General features: G+C 37.0%; 1 long non-coding RNA gene across 1 annotated transcript in view; it reads left to right on the plus strand.

The window, feature by feature from the left end:
• LOC134432574 (uncharacterized) overlaps window positions 1–21,712 on the plus strand; it is a 90,484-nt gene that overhangs the window by 21,077 nt on the left and 47,695 nt on the right. Inside the window, exon 2 of the long non-coding RNA XR_010031365.1 lies at window positions 6,737–6,833. This is a non-coding gene — a long non-coding RNA (uncharacterized LOC134432574). The remainder of the gene's footprint in view (window positions 1–6,736; window positions 6,834–21,712) is intronic.

Genomic DNA, 21,712 nt, shown 5'->3' on the forward strand with positions numbered 1-21,712 from the left:
TGTGACATTTACATCACTTGTCTCATTTGATTCTGTTGTCACACTTGTGATGAAATTGTAGCAAAAGTAAACTTTGGGGGAAAAAAGCCGTTTGCTTGAGAAATAAAATGTCTAAGAAAGTTTAAAAAAGCATTTTAAAAAGTTTAAGAAGGTTAAAAATGCTTAAAAAGTTAAAATATAATGCTTAAAAATTTTAGCGTTTCCAGAAATTTTAATGCCTAACAAAGACAGAAAGTCAAAGAAAAATTATGCATTCTTAGTAGTAAAACAGTGGTAGTAGTTGGATCCTGAAATTCCAATAGAGAAAAAAATCTGCAATTTTCCATAGCCTTCATACTCCAACATCAAATATAGCTTGGGCTTCATTAAATTAAGAAATAATTTAAAAACTAAGAGGAGTCCTTTATCTCCTTTTTGTTCTACAGTTTTATTTTACAACAGAATTCTCCTGTGTCCTTACCCTTGAAATAAATATAAAAAAAATATACAACTCTGTAATTTATTTGAAATGATACCCTTGTGTATGCAGCAGAGTAACTTTCTTGCTGTCATTCTTATTTACCTCACTGTATTTCTACAAACTCTTAATTGAGGCGAAGTTTTATCCCTTTATTTATTGACACTATTTATTTGAAAAGTGAGAATCATAACCACAAAGAGAGAAAAAGCTGTGTATACACTTGCTCCCACACATCTACCAACTACCAGATAACAATCATATATTCAGATTTTCTTCATATGCATTCTTGATTGTTTCTTCACCTACTGATCCTTCTGCTTGGCTATATCCAATCACTGCTTTCTTGTGGAAATTGGTCTTTCCAGAATTCTAACCCGTCACACATGATTTCATTGTTCCACACTGCTCTGCTCCAGACTATTGCATTGCACCACAGAAAGAGCCAGTCTTTCACTTTATCTAAACATTGATTTTTTTGTTGTTGTTTTGTTTTGTATTGTTTTGAGTCCAGAGAACAAATCAGAACAGGGCCTGATTTGTCACGTGAGGGATCCTGTGAACAATTGCAAAATCCATGCCTACATTTCAGTGGACCCTGTGCTGGGAAAATCTGACTTAGAATATATTGCCATGAAATTAAAATTTGAATTTTAAGCTTAGAATTCATTAAGTGCCAGATGAATAGGAAAAACTCTGAATATTATGGGTGTTCATACATGATGGTGACTTTCATACAATTCATTATTTTGTTTGGAGGTTTTTAACCAGCTGAGTGCTAGAATTTGGATATTTTTCTGAACAAAGACATTTGCTCTGAACAATTTCTGTCAAAGTTGTGCAACTGACTACTCACCTGAATGTTTAATTCAATCCCCACTTATTCAGCCAGCTGCTGACACGTAAAAACTACCACTGGTATCACCTATCTCTTATCATAGTCACTGACATGGCCCAGCTTCACTGAGTTTGTGAAATATGGGTACTCTGCTTGACTGCAGATAAGTACACATTGTTGTATCACTAAACAGCACTTAGCCTAGTCCTTATAACTTTTTATTCTGATTTCCTTGGTACAATCTGTGCTTTTACATGACCTTCTGCGTATATTATAAACATTTCCCACAGAGTCTTTCATTTTACTGTTATTTGCAACTTTGCAATATTTTGCTACTGCTGCCATGCAGTAGCAGAAGCACAATTAATGAGAATTTTGGTATCTTTCATTCTACACAGAAGAGATGTAATACTTCTAAAGCCTGGGATTTAATGATGTTCTGTGGGAAAACAAAGATAGCAGAGCTTGGGTTTTGGGTTTTTTCACCCTGCCAAATTTCATGGAAAATCTTGCTTTAGATTTCTTGTCCAATGTGACCCATTTTTCCAGAAATGATAAGCACTTATTTCTCCTGATGAAATAAACAGAAAAACACAGAGCTTGTAGAAACCTGATTTTCAAGTATTAATATATGAATGCTTGGGTTCTTTTTATTTTAGCAATTATCTATGTCTAGCGTCATTTTGCTGTTTATATTACAATTGAGATTATAGCAAAAAAAAAAAAGTAAAATCAATCCTCTTACTAAGAGTTTCTTTTCAGAGGTTTTTTCTTCTTGTGTTTTCAGAGTAAGCAGGCAAGTGAAGCTGCAGAAAACGACACACATGATTGAGGGGATTGCTTGCAAGAGTATTTGCAGTGTCAGCTTGAAAGTACATTTTGGAAAGATGGAATGAAAAAGAGGGATGTTTTGACGCAGAATTTGGGAGGAAGAACAAAAATATTTAAAAGGAGTCAGCATCAATAACTCAATTAAATTGCTGGAAGGCATTCTTTTGCTTGTAAAAGTCTAGTGCTTTTAGGCCAGGAAGCCATTTCCTCACACAGAAGCTGTCCACAGCACGCTATGATAGTGGTGATGGACTAATTGCTGCATCACTAACACCTGTTAGTGTTAGTGATGTCACATCATCTGGAAATGGTGAGCTCAGGAGAGTGCCTGAAATCACATACTGGGCGGGGGGGTAAGGGAGGCAGGGTATAATTAATAAGCTTGTGAGAGGGGTGAGTGGTGCTTCTGCACAAAAGGAGAACACAAAATCAAGGATACACCAAGCCATGGAGTGCAAGGAGAGCTGTTCTGACTTGGAGTGGGAGAAGATGTGTGGCGATAGCCAGATCTCCTGGGTAACGGGGCTTGCTGGGAGCCGGGCTGTTGCAAGGCAGTCAGGATGTGAGCAGGAGAAGGGCTGCTCAGCAAGGGCCTGAGGCTGCTGTCAGAGCAAGAATAAGCTCTGAGGGAGGCTCAGAGTCTGCAGCTGCAGCAGGGTGCTGACATACTGGAGGTTGCTTACGGGGCCTTTGCCCAGGAGGTGAGGACATGAGTCATGTAACTCTCTCTTCAACCTTCTGGTAATGGAATGACCATTGCTAAGCAGCCTGGCGAGGGCACATTTGATGCCTCCACTGAAATGGGAAAGTTGTTTCCTTTGGACAGGAAAATATCACATTTATTGATTTTTTAAAAAAATCAGGCTTAAAAATTACAATCTAGCATTTTGAATAGTTGCTGCTCAAGCTTGTTTATAATTTCTGTCTCACCAGGCTCTGTAAGGTGGCGCTTGCAGCTAAAATTGTTCATAAAAGAAAGCCTTTTTTGTGTGACCCTTATCAAGTTCTAAAAATTGTTCTCATATTTAGTCAAGAAGTTCTAGAAACACTTAGTTTATAAAGCCTGACTATGTGTGGGAAAATACTGACTTGACCACTGGGTTTTCAGAAGTTTAAAGTTGTTACAAGAGCTTAACTTTTCAATAAATTGATTCTCATACTACATGGAAAAATCTCTAGAAACTTAACTTTCCTCACTCAGTTCATATAGCAGGAGAATCACATATGCATGGTATAAAAATTATCAATTCCTTAAATGCTGTTAGTAAGTGAAAGAAGTCTTTGTGTTTCTCCTTCATGAGAGAGAAATTGTAGTGTTTTGGAACCTAGCATATACCGAATTAATGTGTGTATATATATATGTGTGTGTGTGTGTGTGTGTGTATAGATATATATATACACATATGATCATGTCTACATATAAACATTATACTTACGTATTTAAACTTATAAAAGGGTAGATTTTACACTTAACCATACGTATCTGTTGATCTACTGAATGGACCCAATTTTCTTCTCTCTCTTTCTCTCCCTCTGCCCCCACCACCTCTTTCACCCTACCTTTTTATTTTTGGCAGTAAGAATGAACAAAAATTACCCCTGTTGTCTTGGCTGTATGGCTTAATCCACTGAACTAAAGACTTGGAGTGAAAAAGGAAAAAAAGGAAGAAACCTACAACAGCAATAACATTGACAAAAATAAAATCCTGTTCTTCTTGTGCATCGAAAAAATGTCACTTTCAATTTTTCAAATGTTTATGCACTCAAGGGTCCCCTATAGGGTATTTAGATGGTTCATATGCATAATATTAAATGTAATACTGCAACACTGAGGCCTTGCTTGTTAAATTCCTCTTGGAAGGATTTTCATGCACATAGAAAATTGCTTCACTATAGACAGCCCTTACTCAAGTGTAACCCTATTGCAACTCTTGCTGAAGAAGCAGTTACTTCAATGAGATAGTAATTTATTTTCAGGAGTAGGCTACTGGAGCATGTTTGTGAGGGCTGCAGTCCTCACAAAAGGAAAGTGCTTTATGTAGAATGATGCAGTTGTAGAAATTATCTGAGGATAAACACAACAAAGAGAATACCATGTTAGTGATTTATCCTGTATTTCTTCTTTTAAAAAGTGAGTTAGACATAATTCTGTTGAATGGTCCTTCTTTTTCCCAACATAAGGTCTTTTGATACTATTTGAAATTACATTACTAGGAAATGAAGTAAACACATTTTTGTGTGTATGTTTAATGGGTTGTTATGAAAGCAGAGTTAAACTGCTTTGTGTTTTCTTTCAAAGGTCCCTGTCCTGTAAACACCTTGTTTCCAATGGTGGCAGGTTTCTGTATCCCCATACTGAATACAGGGGGCTTCTGCATAGATTCACTTCCCTGCTGCTGTGCTAATGTTTGCTGGCTCAGGGCTGAATGCACATGCCTACCTCTACATGCATTAGTCATACCAATGAACACAAATGAGGGAGGTGACCTCATGAAACAGCTACATCAGGGATGTACAGTACATTATTCTTAAGGTTGTTCTGCAAACACATCTGGCATTGCAGCCTGACACAACCTGAAAGACTGTTAAATGATAAGAACCTTTCATTTGACATAGTCAAATTGATAAGGTGAATGATTAGCAGCACCTAACTACATAATGCAGCCTTTGGATATGATTAACTTTTTAAAGAAAAGAAACAAAACCCAGCAACTAGTATGTTTCTAACATGATTAGCAAAGCACTTCTGAGAAATGTTTTCTGCAAAATGTGCTGTTGTATTTCATGTCATTACATATTTTAAAATGCAAAATGTATTCACTTCAGAGAATGACAGTATCTGGAGGATAGAAGCAGTGAATGTCCTTACCTATAATATGTTTACGTATCTTTGAAATTTGAAAAAAGATGTTTTTCACAGTTTCATTGAATATCTTGAGGTTATGAATAGCACTGCATTTAAATTATAAATTATGTCTTTCCATTTCTCTTTTGACTGTCTGAACTTTGTTACAGCTTCAGAATAAGAACTTGTGCTAACCACAGGCATAGAATTATTCAGAACTCCTTCTATCAGAAGTGTATTTTTTACCCAGACATGCAAAGCACACAATTATTATGTTAAGGCAATATTCATATGTAATATTAATGTTCTTATAATTTTACCTAAAAAATGATGGAAAATATGTGCTCTCTCATATCATTTAGGTTAATGTGCACTCTAAAAACAATACTTCATAACACTAAATTTCCTTGTATGCTTACATCTCTGTGGTATGCTTTCCAATATTCAACACTTGGCCACAGCATGCAGCTAATATTCCAGTAGTCTCCTTTCTTCTTTTATTTATCTGATCTGCTTTGGAGTATGTCTTGAAGCAATGCTGCTTTATGTGCATGGGATGCACACGGCTAAATCTGGAGTTTTGGTGCCATCCGATGGACTTGCTACTGGAAGTTGTGTTCCCACACTCCTTAATCAAAGCCTCCATGTCTTTTCCCCAGTTCCTCAAGGGCTGCTTGCAAGATTGATGATATATTTGGCCTAGTGCTAAAGACAGGTAAGACTTGTGTAGATCTTTAGCTCCATCCTCCCTAAGCATCTAAATACTGTTTGGCACAACCTGCTCTCTCCTGGCTGCCAGAATGTGAGAGTCAGCCATCAACCTATATGTGATGCTTTCTGGTGAGGAGGCAATGAGACAAGATATTGGCCTGAAACAGTCTGCAACTTATCACCTATTCTTGGGCTATGGAAACAACACAGGAGAGCCAAGCTCAAGTTGTATTTGAGGCAAAATGGGACAGGTTCAGTCCAGGTTGCTTGTATTTTTGCCCTTGAAAAAGAGTTTAGTCTGGTCTTTTTGGTTAGATTCAAATAGTATGGAACTTCAGGTGGTAAAATGGTAGCAAGCTAAGTACAAAAAAAAACCCCCTAAGTTAAACAGATACTGCTCACTCCTGCAAAATTATCTTCTGTATTGGTCATTCTCTAGGCTGATATTTTTGTCTAGCAAATATTTTTCTAAAAGAGATTTACTGCATGAACCTCCACTAATAGTAATACCTATCATGTAATGCCTTAAAACAGAATAGCTGCTTTGAGTAAAAATCCTCACAGTCACTTTGGCAAACTGTAAATTATGGTTTTATTCCCTTTTCACATCAATAGAGTTGTACACAGAGGTAGAGTTTATTTATGGGTAAAGTACAAGATATTATCAGAACTCGGATTAAAACTAGGACTTTTCAAGTGCTTTTCATTTTCTTAGGGACTGCATGTTTCTATTTCATTTGCCCTTTTACTCTAATACAAATGAATTTATTAAGATAAGAATGTCAAAGCAAAATACCAGAATCATCTTTGTGTAAGTATTTGTGCGTCATTCTACCACTAAAATTCGTGATTCATGTCTTGGTAGAGGAGCACCACATCTGCATCAGTGTATTGCACATAGAATCAAAGAAGGGAGCTTTTGTCTGCATCAGTGTATTGCACATAGAATCAAAGAAGGGAGCTTTTGTAATTTAAAGTTTGATTTAAATTTTAAAAAATGACTAAGCAGGATAGCAAACATTTTTCTAATGTTCTTAAAAATTCTGTGTTTCAGAGTGTGGCTACTGACCCATCTTCCTGAGGAGAATGGCTGAGATGTCTTTGAAATTATTCCTGGAATTCGACCAGCATGAGATCTCTACCAAACTGAGGTAATACTGTTGAAAGGCAAGAAATCTGAAGTGATGTATGTCCAACTGTCTGTGCATTGACAATGTCAACTGCTGAAAACATTCCCCATGCCCGGGGCCAAAGGAAACAGTCAGAAAGGGTAAACCTGAGGACATCAGTCTCTTCTGAGGGATATTTGGTTGGTGAAGCCAAAAGCTTTTCTAGGTAATTTCTAGATCCAGGTTTTACTAACAATGATAGCCCAGACTTCTGCCATAATGAAGTACCTTCTTGGAGGTTAACTAACTAGTTATTTACCTAACAATACTCAGCATAATGGCAAGCACAGGAGTGGTGTTGCTTTTGGTTAGTTTGTAGAGCCTTTAAAACCTCAGAAATTTCACTATGAGAAAACCAGACAATTTAAAATGATAGCATGGGCAGTAAAATTATGTAGCGTATTACTACTAAGCCTTCTGCTAGAAAATTCACAAATTCTTCTGTCTTTAACTCTTCACCAGAACAGGTTTTGGTTACAATTCTTTTCTGTCGGGGTGCACCTGACATAAAATGATGTCAAAAATCAGTCACATTAGGATTACACACATAAATAAGACAAGTACAACTTGCCAAGTGATATGCATGAAAATGAATTTTCTTGCTATGGAATTATTTTTTTGAAATGTTTTCTTTAAATGGTATTAGCTAGAAAGCAGCAGAAAATATGCCCTGGTCTATACCAGGAGGTACATCTGTCTCATTCTGTTTCATCAAGCTTACATAAGTTATGTATGGCATTTTCATTATGGATAGTAGTCTGGCCTTAGAAAGATATCAATTATTATGAAATGTCTTTCATTAATTGTTTCTCTCTTGTGAGGATTTAAAAAATAGTTTGTGTTGAAAAGAGCAAATGATAAACACTGTTTGTTAAGATCTCTGTAGTATAAAATAAAATACTGCCTCTCCTAATAATTTCAGCAAGACAAAATTGGTACCATTTTAATTATGTTTAATTATTGTTTAATTATGTTCAATTATTTAATTATGCTATATGTACATTGTGCTTCTGACACCTTTGCTGGGTGGAGGAGTAACTTGCCAACATTACTGGCATTATGCAACCTGAAAAACCTGCACCCCCCAAAAAATCAGGGTGTTCAAGTTACTATCAGAAAACAAATTAAAATGCTAAACCCATTGCAAACAATATGCTTCATGTTCAGAAATTCCATTTACTCCAAAGGTGTGACCTGATTTCAGTGGGAAGTCTGTAAACAGGGGGTTGAAAATCTAGGTTCTTAATATCAAAATCCTCACTCCAAAAATACGTAGGACAAAGGACGAAACTGATATTAAGAAAAGTGTGAACAAAAATGTTTTTCACAAGTCTGTCAATGTCACTAATTTCTCTCAGTTGTCAAAACTCATGTTTACAGAAGTTAATTCAAAGATAATATCTTATGTACTAGGAAGAGTTATAGGTATCTAAACATTTCTTAAAGACAAAAGTTGCTGCACTTCCTAATAACTCTCTCAATTGCATATCTGTTCTCAAGTTAAAATATGTAACAATACATACATTTATATATATACAGTTCTCTTTAAGAGAAAGTATGCACAAAATTGTGTATGTATTCAGATTGGTATATATGCAAATGCCTCTGTAATTTCTAGTGGTCCCTAATTCTAGAAGAATGGAATGCTTATGCTGTTGAAGGTCTTCATTAAAACATACATTATTCTATAATACAAGTAATATCTAATTTAAGAAATATTTTATTAATATGAAGTTCAACAAAATGCTTAATCTCTTCAGGATTTTAGTGCTACCTCCTATCTGTGAAGCCATCCATAAGATCTCAGACTGAGTTTGCTGTTGTTGCTCACCTCAGTCTTATTTTAGATATACGTATCTCAGGCGCTGGTCTTCCCCAGTAAAAAGAGACTAAAGACAACAGAAAAGGTAGCTTATCTAGAAGAAGGTGAAAAACAGTATTCCATAACAATTAAGACTCCTGGAAAGCAGAAAATACCTTAACTGAAGGTATTCTTAATAATTAATTTAAGAACCTGATTTAAGCTGAACACAGGAAAACAAATTACCTTGCTATTCTATGCAACCATTTATTCAGGAAAGCTTTAAGATTTCAGTGTAAATTCCAGTGTAGGTACATCCCAGTTTTTAAGGATACTGCAAAGACTCACCAAGCTAGCCAATGGCATCAAGGTGCCTTCCCCCTGGAAAAGGATTTGGATGGGACAAATTTTATGTTCAGCTCAGCTGACTTGGATCAGTAAGGTGGGTGTAGTTGATGTGGTGTCTGTACATATTGCATATTCTGAAAAAATAGATCATTTTTGTATAATAGAAACAGGGTTTTTTTACTTTTTAGAAATCATAAAACTTGTACAGCAGCAGAATTAGCTGCTCTACTTTTTGCCTGTATGGCCTGATGAATCTTGAATTTGTGAGATTCATGAATGTGGCAATCATGAATAAGGCAATGAGGCAAATCAACTTTGCAAGTTGAGCAAGACTGAGTGTCCTCATCTAGAAACTGTCCATTCCTGGTGAAGGGGAATAGTTCTGACTTTCTCTGTAGAGATAAGAAATAGAGGCAGCCAATTATAAGGGCAGGCAGAAGAATTTAGGTAGAATTTAGGCTGGCAGCATCCAGGCCAGCTTTATTTATGTAACTCCTTTGTTTTGGCATCTCCCCTACCTTTATGTCTGATAGGCCAGAGCCTGGTGGTCAATTTGATATGTTTGGAGAGTTGAACATGCTCCAAATAAGGTGACTTCTTTTTTTTCTTTTCTTTTTTTTCCTGAAAAGTAAGGGTCCTGAGCAAAGCTCTGTCAACAGCATCTTCCACTCTCCTGCCACAACCCCCACTATGACCCATCACTTGATGATTTTATTCTTTGAGGTTTTTTGGTGGGTTTTGATTTTGGCTTTTTTTTTTTTTTTTTTTTTTTTTGAGGAGGGAGAGGGGAGGCCTTTTGTTTTTTTGTTTTGTTAAATTGTGTCATAAAATGAGCTACCCTACTCAGAAAGGGCAATATTTCAATAACTGGAATGAGAGCTAGTGGCAAAATAGATGTCAGCAGCAAACCCAAACATCTCTTTACCTACTGTTTGTATCATAGACGCTCTTCAGTTTTAATTAACTGATCAGCACAAAAAGTGATAGTCTTCCTCTTCTTCCAGGGTCTACATCTTAGTTGTTTCGTCACCATTTTACAGAAAAAGTGTGTAAGGCAGTGGAGCATATATGGCAAAAATAAAAAGACAACCCCCTCTTGCATTAGAGTCTTGGAAAACTGTCAGTTTGTGAGTTCTGTCTTAAAGTTTCACTAGAAGAGAATTGTGCATTTGAGTTTTTGAAAGTTTAGCAGAGTAAGAATGAAAGCTTCCCTTGAAACCATTATGATATTGTCACATAGTGTTTTTCTTAGTTATTTAGTCAGCAGAGGTTGATGGTAGGACCTTCCAAGCTGTAGCATAAGCTGCATTCATTTGAGCCAACAGAGTAACCAATAACCGTGGTCAGACACTTTCCTGTACATGGGCAGTGCTTGGAGACATATCACATATATTTTGCCTCCAAGATATGCATGAGTGGAATTTAGGGTAGGTGGGCTGCTGGGTTCTGCATCTGGAGCTGGGGTGGGCTTGGTAGCCCTGCAGTTCTACAAGAATCGTAATCCTATGAAAATTTTATTTGCAAAGTGGGTATTTGTTGGCTGCTGTGAAGGGAAAATCATACTGAGAAACAAGGCTTTATATAACAGAAAAGAATTCTTCTTTGCACAATGGAGACATGTCTCAGTTTAGAGACAAGTTTAGGAGAAAATACCCTGGAATAAGTGTTCCCTCTAAAAGGATTCAAACAATCCCTTTCTGCCAACAGGAAATGAATACCAGTGAATGAAAGTGAAAAAAACCCAAATAAACAGCTGTTTATTGACAGTTTGCCCACATGGTACAGGAAAAAGGTAAAGAAATGCTAGATATTGAAATGTCAGACCTTAACTCTCCCCCACCCTGACCCTGGAACAAAACCCAAAAATGCCAGGGAAAGAAAAAAGCCAGCAGCTGGACACAAAGTGGGTAGAAAATGGCATGGGCATTCAGGGAGAAAAACCAAACAAAAAACAAATATGAGATTCCAATAGCAGTTCAGGCAAACAGATGTGAACCTGGTGACTCTGGTGTCATTCCCCTCTTCACAGCAGAGGAAGCAGGTGGGCCTGGTGCGCTTTCTCTCAGTGGCTGGGCTTTTTCTGAGGTGTGGAGCCAAAAAAGAGCAGCCCCTTGCCTTTCCTGCCAGTTCAACTGAACCCCTCTCCTGCCAGTAATCCTCTTTAATCTTACACCAAAACCAAACAATCCAGTTCACTTTGAAAAAGATGCCAAAGGATTGCTGCTTCCGCCTCTCCAAGGACATGGAAGGATAAGAAAGCTCCTTGCCTGGACTAACAAAAAAGCCAAGCTAGCCAAGCAGAAAACCCCAGATTGTACGGCACCCTGGATGCCATGGGAATGAGGCTTCGGAAAAAAGGACATGCCAGAATGCCAAGGCTTCCTACTCTCCCAGACCCACCCTAGAGATACAGCAACCTGTATTGGGCATAAAGCAGAGGATTAGGAAATAGAGTACCATCATAAAATGACCACAAGACAGAAAGAAAATGAAAGAGTCCTTTTGTTTCTTAAATCACATCTGAGTGTATTTTCCTTCCATAAATCAACATTCTAAAGCTCATGGTGTTTTAGGGGTTTTATCTTTAGATGCTATATATAAATCCCTTTGCAATGGTGGGAGCGCTATAAAAGTATGCAAACATATGCACATATGTATTTATTTAAATAAAAGTAGGGGACAGAACATGGCATATTTAAAGGCACAGGGCAACAAGAATACCCTTGGAGAGCTCTGTCTGAAGATTGCAAGGTTGGTTCTTATTTTCAGTGATGGTCTTTTCAGTTTTAGCTCATTCTCTGGAGTAAAATATTTTAATTAAATACAGTTTTTCCATTGATTATATAGTCTGTTCAAGATATGGTACAAAGCTAAAGCTGTAAGAAAATCATTGATAGATGTTTAATTTGGATTCATTCCAAATCCACTGAGTATCATTGCACCACAATTTTTTCTTTACAGCTCAACCACCATCAATCTGGACTTCTGAAAAATCAGTATAAAAGTGTCAAAGGCCCAGTTTAAATACAGGCCAATATTAGGCTGCAGTTTATGCATCAGCACAGGGGAAGAACAGGGAAACAGACACATTTTTTGACTTAAAATATCTTCTCTGACTTCTAGAAAAATCTTAGCATATACTTGTATAAAAATAGTATTTTTCTTTTTGGTAAAAAGTAAATTAGGAATTTTTTTTAAATTTCCATAAGAGAGAAAATGCCTGTATTTGATTACAACATCAACGTGTGAAAATATGTGGTTCTGGATGAATATTTGTACATATATAAAGAAAAATCAGATTTTGACAGGTGAAATGGGAACAATACTTCCAACTCACCATCTCCAGCAACATAAGGTCGGATGAAAGCAACTGCAGTGGTGAGCCACCCAAAACTAACAGCAACTCAGAGCAAGTGAGTCAGTCCAAGTACACATTCTACATGATGAATAAGCCAAAACCAACCCTAAATAGGTTTATTTTCCTGTTTGAAATCTGTTGAAAGCTTCAGAGATGACTTTGAATGCCTATAGCTATTGCTTCCCTTCTGCATTAGAGGCTGGTGAACACCTTGCATCAATGTCAAGAAACGTCTGTTCATAACTTTGAGTGATATGCTGTAGCTGACTCTGCTCTTCTGTGTATGAACAGTCTTAGAAAGTAGTTTATTGGAGAAAACAATCACTTACAGAAAATTTTAAGTAATTACTAAACACTCATGATGTGGAAATTATCATTCACAGCCATGAGCATTAAAAATCTCATTCATTTCAAAGTATTATTAGCCCAGCAAGAGAAAATCTTATGTTACTTATATAACCAAATAGGGATATTGATTTAGAAATAATTATTTTAGATAAAAAGTATTTGTTATTTATTAAATAACAAAATATATCAAATGTGTCTTTGATATAAGTACATCAAAGATAATGGAAGACAATTTGCAAAGATATTTGGGATGATGCTTCACTATAGCCATATACAGTTAGTTGGGGAAATTTGTTTCATTTACCAATCCAGTCAGAGTACAACAATGGGAAAAAAACCAACAAATCTCAAAACACCTTCTCTCCAATCTTACCCTCTTGCTACCATGGGAAGCTCATATATTTCTGCACCTGACAGTCTTAAAGGAAACTCTTCAGAACTTCATACCTACGAAGACAATTGCTCTCCCTGTCTTGTGGGCTTGTCCTGGATTGTGTATGGAAAGGCAAGGTATGAATAGATTACTTTTAGGTCTGTTTTCCTCATCTCTAGTTTATTTTCAAAATTGTCAGCTGGGATGTGATGACTCATAACCATGCTTTCTTCAGAAATCTTCCACAGCTGATTTCTGTCAGCTTCATAAGTATCTAATGGATGAAAAGCACCCTGTTGACATTGCTCCCAGGAGTTTAGACTTCCTATACTTGCAGATTTGTCATCCTGAACAGTGTATTTGTGTGAAACAGCGCCATTGCAAAAGACTGTGTAAGTTAAAAGTTTCACTTTTGAGTGTGAGTTGACCTTTGAATCTCTTTCAATGAAACCTACTCCTGCAAGATCTATCCATAACACTTGACTTTGATCTTATTTCTCCTACATAGGAAAAGCCAGCTTTGCAGAGGGGAGTGTTTGTATGTGTGTGTGGTAGGACACAAAGAAGGAAGAGAAACAGAGGTAGAAACATGTAGCCACAATAAAGCATAACAACATTACTGAGCATTTGTGTCTGCTCTGTCTCTCTGTATCCTACTGCTATCAGTACTGCCAGCAGGGTCACAGAAGCAGATGATTGTCTGCTTGTTTTTAATTCATGTATTGCTTGTTTTTAATTCATGTGTTCTTTGACATAGGAAAAAATTGTAACTTCAAGTACAGGGGAAAACTAAATATTTAATATAATTTCCAAGATACAGCAGGGCATCACATGTTTCATAGGCTGCTTGCCAATCATAAAATACTGGCATACATCTTAGTTACTTAGCATGGCCTATTAGGAGTGAATTAGTATCACTAACTACAATTTATCTTTTAACAATAGCATATTTCAAAAAATTACAATTTTAGAGACATAAGATGAAAGTGAGCCCAGAGCTGTTCATTGCTGTTATTTGGCTCCATAGAGGACTGTTTTTTGAAAGTACAGGGTATCTTTTTCTTTATTTGGTGGATGTTGGGGCTTTAATGAAGAGTGACTGAGTTGGCTTAACAACAAGAAGGAGGGCTGAATGTGTTTTTTGCAAGAGAATAAACACCTTCCAGAGTTCTTAAATCCACACTATATATAGTGCATGTCCTGAGTGTCTTTTGTTTTCCATGTATTTTGTAGGCTTTTAGCATTAGATTTGTTTTCTCTGCATCAAATATCAAGTTAATTTACAAGGTATTATTACTGGTGTGTTTTCCTTGGTTTGTAGTTTTCCATGAAAGGTAGGCAGCTGAGACTGAGTCATGGGGTGAGGGGGCGAGATACAGGACAAAAGTGTGTGCCCATGCTTGTAAATTGGCTGTCCGTGTGATAGAGCTAGGAAAATTTCCCATCCACATTTGTACCCTGAAGACGATCCAGAATAAAACACAATGGATTTCCACATGGGATTTAGACTTGACATTTTTTATTTAGTTCACAAACCTCTCAAAGGAAAGTTTGTTTTCCCTTCATAGATGGAAAAATCTTCTAAGATAAATAAAGCTGGTTTAGCAGCAGTAGTAAGTAAATATCTTGGTTATATTCCTTACAAATTTATCTTATGTGATAAACAGGCAGATTCTTGCCATCAAACTGTTGTAATTTGCTCCTTGGCAATTCAAAAGAAACATCTATCAACATCTACCATGTTCCAGTTGAAAAAGTCTCTGTTTAATTCCAGAAGTTTACTTGCCATAAATAAAATTCTTAATTATGGTTTTAGAGGGAAATTAAAACAATCTTGAAGAGATATGTAACACAGATTTTACATATTTCTATCTTTATGTAGGGAGAGGCAATTTTCCACCGGCTCAGTTAGGTTGCACGTGGGGAGGGGTGAGGGGCACGGAGACAGAGATACTTGCCCCCAGATGTTCGTGCGGCACTGAGGGTCTTATTTCGCCAGCCTACCCTTTATAAAGACTTTTGAAAGACACGGTCTGGATTTTCTCATCGGTCTGAACTCCACGCCCCCTCGGGATCTGGCCAGTGAAATGCCTGCAGCTTCGTAAGAGCTCTGACTGGGAGAAGCCCCTGTCAGCGAATCCTGGGGCTTGGTATATGATATCTGGTAACACCAGATCTTCCTTTTTATTGAGAGATAGTACAGTGCTTTGACATCTTACTAATTTAAAGTAACACATTACAGTTTTTACCAGTGCTGCTCTCCAAAAGGCTCTCCCAGGAACTCTGATGCCAATACCTTCTGTTACTTGTTTAGTGGCTTTTCAGGATCAGGGCATTAGCAGGCATATCCACTTAAATGTGGATTCCAAATCTTCAGTTTTTTCTGAACAGCTCCTGAAACTTAGCTTGGTCCGAAGTGTGAGAACAGAGGACAAACACAAGCTCAGTCTCTGTGCTGCTCCTACAAGAACTAGTGTATGCTAACAGAAAAAAATATGCCCAGAGAGCACACAGAAACACAGCCTTAGTGTTATTATGTTTTATTCAATAACTTTGTGATGAAATAGATTATCCAGAAGCCGTGCCTTGATATTAATTTTGGCCCCGTGTCTGTAAGGCACTAAATGTTTTTGCAGGACTCTTTCTTGTGACTGTACAGAGGTCTCTGGGCATAGAACCTTTGTGAACAGGGAGGAGATGGTGGTAAACCTTGGTCACTCCTTCTGTGGCTGATAAAAGCTCAATATCTATTCAAACAGAGAAAATTCCTATACTTACATCTATGCATATCCACATATTCTGAAGCACATGTTTAAGACATTATTTGATCTTCAAAGATCCTCTGGCATATTATAAATTTTAGCCATTTTGAAAATGCAGTGTTTGGGGGGACCATATTGGTCTGTGCAGTTGGGAGTCTCATGTACCTATGCCCTTGTGCAGATATGTGAACACCTCCATAAGCCTGAGTCCTTAGGTGCAAAATATTCCCTCCTTTCATATGAGTAACACAGCTGTAGGTTATATTTGCAATGTGTCACAGTCAGGTTTACACATGGCCACAAATAAATGTAAAATGCCTGATTTGACATCCCTGTGTAATGCAAAGTGAAAACTTCCCACATTGTTTTATTACCTTCTGGCTAATTTCCCCTATTAAATCTAAGACCTTGCACAATAATGAAAGACTTTCAGTGAGCTCTATCACTCTTGTTCCACAAGGAGGACAGAATTGTGTTGGTGTCCATTAAAAATACCATGCCATTAATGAATGGTAATATCATTCATTAATGGTATGGTATTTTTAATGGAAATACCATACAATTAATGAATAAAGGAAAAAATTTTTCAAAGTACAAATGCAGTGGTGTATTTATGTATTTAAGAGACACAATGAAATGTATTCTTGAAATATATGAACAGAAAAAAAGTTTTACTAAAAACATACACAATTAAAATTCTGTTCTCCTTTTTATGTGGTCTACAATTTTTTTCTGTTTAGCGATATGAGAATAGAATAATTTCTCATAAGACTGAAAGATTCATAGAATACTGATATCGCATGTTTTACTAGTGAATATTTGGAGGCATTTAGCAGTGTAAATAACAAAGATTTTGTTTTGCAAATTAATTAATTCTGCAACAATATCCAGTAACACTGTTATTTGCAATGTAACAGGCAATTTAAATAGTAAATAGAATAGTAAATAGAATAGTAAATAGAATAATAAATAGTAAATAGAAAACTATGTAAAAACATCATTTTCTCAAGCTTTCTGTTGAATGCTATTGTGTGGTAAATATCCACTGATACTTTGAGGTCTCAGAATGCTTTACACCTTCATTTACAAGTCACTTTACTAATCTTAACTGAAACCATGAATTTGAAGATATAGCTGGTGTGCTAGATATAGATATAGAACTCAAAATACCAAGAAAAAAAAGGTTCTAATTAGTAACTAAGCAGTAATTTTTTAGACTATGTCTCAGTTAATTTCTCCACTAAAAATGTATCCAAACATCTATGACATACAACAGATTTGGAATGTAATTGCAGTTTGCCATAGCAGCAAATGTATCTTTCTGTGGTTAAAATAAAAATGAGAGGAAAAACTTGCTCAATTATTCTATCAGGTGAGTAATTATTATTGAAGTAATTAGATAGATCAAAGTCATTTTCAGAAATTAGCCCAATTCATCAGATTGTTTTATTCTTGATTATTATCTGCAGGGAATAGAACAATCACATATAAAATACCTACAGGAACACTTTTTCTCATTGCACACAAATAACCTGCTTTGAGATAATGCACACCAGATATGCATTAAAAACCTGAAGCCTTAAAAAGTAGTATGCTAGTAAAATATTTGAATTTTAAAATATTTTGTTCAAATTGCTACCAGCTCACACTGTTCTCAGGAGAGTTCAAGGAAATATTAAAAATACTATAGAAATAAAAAGAATAAGGTATTTGTCACTCTCATTTAAATTGATGTATGTTCCTGTCCCACAAATGTCATATGGGATAATCCTGAAAAATTACCATAAATATCCAGAACTATGCATATTTATGATGGTATTTTGCATAGCACCAGTAGCCATTTGCATGGGAGGACTGTGAATGGAGGCGGATGGGTGAAACCTGAACAGTCAAGAGGACAAAATTTATTACCAGCATCCTATAAACTGTCTCAGCAACACTTTTGTTTTGCTTATTTTACAAAACCAAAGCAATTTGCCTCGCACCACTCCTGTGATGTTTTCAATTTGCTGGCAGTTTAGTGCTCCATACTTAGCCAGAAAAATTTAGCCTAGATAAGTTTCTGAGGGATACCCATGTTAATTAGAAATATCTTCTGCTATTACTGACAGCTGTAAAGAAATCCAAGGAATATTAATAATGCTAGCAAAATCACCAGAGCAACTTTGCAAGATACTGAGTACCTTGAAGCTAATCTGCTACAGACTCATGAGCAGGATAAACTTACTCACAGTTAAAAGATATGCATAGGTTTAACTGTTTTGCTAAGTGGAAGAGAAAATGAATAGAACTTTGTTGTCCTGGTTTTTGGTAGCTTTTTGAACAGCATTTCTCAGTGTTGAGAATGGTTTCTTAGAATAAGGAAAATAATTCAAAAAATATATAGGACTTACATTTTGTTCTCAGCCATGCTAGAGACTTCTTTGTGAGGAAGGTCTGCCTTATGAGGTCAGATTCATTCTGATTAAGGAGATTTACATCCACTTAAATAAATACAGACAGTAAAATCTCTTTCTAGTTTTATAAAACCATGGAAGTATTCAATTTTTCAACATTTGGGCATTGCATAAAAAATCCTAATGTAAGTAACAGCATAAGAAGTGGTGAGACCAGACAGTGACTGTAAGGATGATCTGGGTGAACTCACGTTATCACCTGCCCCAGAAGGTAAAGGTAACCCAGGTTCTTTTTAAAAGATCCTTTGGGGGCAGAGCAAGTGAGATGACACTGAATGACTGGTGTGTATAATAAATATATATACAAATATATATGTGTGAGTGTATTTTAGATCAAATTGGTTACAGTGGAAAGCAAGTAGCCATTTTTGTTATCATTATCTATAGCAATATAGCAACATAAAAGCATAAAAATAACACTGACAAAAATGTATAAGGACAAGAAAGAAAGTGAAAGAAAGGATAAGAGTGGAAAGGTATCACCACCCATGGCTCTTGCCTTGATTGTTGGAATTTTGGTGCCTATTTGTAGAGATGATCACAATCTTCATCCATCAGGAGACAGAAAAACCCATGAAACACAATGATGAACTGGTTAATGTACATTTAGGTTGAGGTGGAATGTACCTCCCCTGGGCAGGAGGAAGAAGTATTACTCTGTCTATTTCAGCACTGTGTTTCTGTTGTAACACTTGTGCAGTCCTCTGGTGGCAGACCTCAGAAGGAAAGTCTGGGGGGCACTTTGGGGATATTTGATGATTTATGAGTCTTTCTAAGAGAGGTCAGCTACCTCTGTCATCAGCATAGTTGAGTTGTTATTCCCCATCAGAAGGGGTGAATTAATCTCAGTCCTACAGGGGAGGGGAGGAGAGGGGAAGGGAGGTGAGGCGAGGTGAGGCGGGGCGGGAGTTTTACAAGCGAACTAGCCATAAAACCATTGGCATGATAAAAAGCACTATCCTTTCTCCGCATGATCTGCTTCTTACCAGACTTCTCCCTTACCTGGCTCAAGCTGCAGCACACAAAATGTCTCTGCCTTTCCCTCAATTGAGTGATGAGTGCAAATCTGGCTTCAGCAAAGCACCCTCCTGCCTCTACAAATGAAAGAATACTTTAAGTCATTAACCATAAACATTCCAATCTCTCACAACCCTGAAGAGAACAATACTCCTATTATCCAGAGTAACCAGTCCAACTGACTGCACAAAGTGAAGAACTAGATAAAGGAGGGAAAACAGGCATTGGGCAGTTTGATCATAGAATGGCTTGGGTTGAAAGGCACCTTAAAGATCATCTTGTTCCAACTCCCGTGCCACATGCAGGGATGCCTTCCACAAGACCAGGCTGGTTCAAGCCCTATCCAACCAGATGCTGTACCCTCACGGGACATCCACAGTTTCTCTTGGTAATTTCTTCTAGTGCGTTGCCACCCTCCTGGAGAAGAATTTCTTCCTAATATACAATCTAATACAACTCTCATTTGTATCTATCCGCATCCAATGAACTCTGCTCAAGCACAACGAAGTGGCAAATTCGAAAAGCATCAGCTATGTGTTTTGCAGAGCAAGGATTGTAATAATTGCTGTCCAAAGTAGCACAGAAGCTGAGGATAGATATTTTGCAGTTCCCTAAAGAAATTCAGTATTTCTGCAGTGATGGATATTTTGGAAATACCCGCTTTGTAGTCTATTTGTCAGGCAAAAACAATTACTCTTTTAAAGCTAAGAATAAAGGTCAACCATATCAGGGCTGGTTTGGAAATTTACAGAGGAGGACATGAAATACTGGAGGCCACAGCATCTTCCTGCCACCCTTTCAATTTTGGCACCAGTTTAGAAATCTATGTAGCTGTGTGGTCCACCTTTAGACCTTCTGTTTTCCAGCAGAAACTTCAATTATCTTGTTCAACTTTCTAACAAAAACATTAGTGCTAAATATGGGGCCATGATACAGACTTGTCCATCCCCATAGTTTTGTGTGCATCACCTAGCTTTTTGTTAAGTCCTATAAAGTTTCTATTAGTTTTCCAAGATGTAATTTGCTATTTCCTATGACTGTTTTTTACTCTTAGCTCACCACTGCTGGGGTTTTTTTGCAGTCTTTACCTCCATTCCTTGCCTTCTGGTTTTCTTCAATTTGTTTCCTTTCCCCTCTCCTTTTCCTCCCATTGCATTTTCTCCCACATCCCTATTTTTCAACCACCCTCCCACATTCTGACTCTCCTTTTGTGAGGTCATATTCTGCTTTTCCCTACTTGTGCAGATGTGTTAGGTTGATCTGCATTCACAGACACTATTGCTCTCACTGGGTCCTTGGAATTCACTTCACAATAGCCCCTTGCTCACTTGTTCATAGCCAGGCTTTACTTCAGCTGGACACAGTAAGGCACTTGGTTGAGTGGTGCAAATCTCTAGGATCTTGAAGTCTAATTGGGAGGCACTCCTATGCAGAGAAGAATCACAGATGTATGTGGCTGTTCTTTTGGGGACAAGAGATCCAAAGAAATCTCTATCAGGAGAGCTTAGGACACCCTTGCTTTTGGTAGTCTGTGCATTGTAATGAAGGAGTTTATTTTTAGTTATAAGTATCATGTGAAAGCTCTGCAAGTGGAAATTATTACTTAGCAACCTTAGGGAAGGGCTCGAACAGCTGTCTTTTAGGTGAGGATAGGCCTTCAAACTGCCATGAGAAGCCTTACGTGGAAAAGTTACTGAAGTAAATAATTGCCTGCAGGGCTAAGCCTAGACACAAAAACCTCAATGTGAGAGAAACACAAGTAGTTTGCAAGGTATTAGTTCATTATGAATGTCAGTATATTTGTAAAAGGTATTTTAGTCTCTGGCATTCATAAAATTCACACTGTAACTGTATATTGTGCCAGTATAAATACAAAAATATTTTTTAGGTAACATATTTCTAGACTGAACGCATTTCACATAAACCTCAATGATTCAAAATAAAAAGAGCACCAAGTACCCAGAATTGCTAACAGAAAGCTTTGTTGACTTCTGTGGGACTGATTGTATGATGAAAGTTAACTATATTCCTAAATGTTCTCAGGTAATAATGTAAATTTTTGTCACCTCTTACTCCTTGGAATACTAATAATCCATAGGTGACCTCTTCTAGTAGTAAATTACCCTTCAATCCCTGCATCTCTGTGACAGGTGTGGAGAATGTCCCTGATTCAGCTGCATTTTTAGCTTCTAAATCTGCTAAATTGTTCCTTCATTCCCCTTGAGTAAGCCTTTTTTAACGTCCTTTAATGTACACTACTGGCATTTCCTCTGGTAATTATAAGGTTTCTAATACTTTGAAATAAGTTTTTTGTGAATTTTTGTGAATTTCCCTTTGAATTTAATAGCCCCCTCTCTTCCTGAATTTTTCCAATGTAAGCACTACTCCAAAAGCATAT

This window comes from Melospiza melodia, chromosome Z (assembly GCF_035770615.1).
Source record: "Melospiza melodia melodia isolate bMelMel2 chromosome Z, bMelMel2.pri, whole genome shotgun sequence".
NCBI lineage: Eukaryota > Metazoa > Chordata > Aves > Passeriformes > Passerellidae > Melospiza > Melospiza melodia.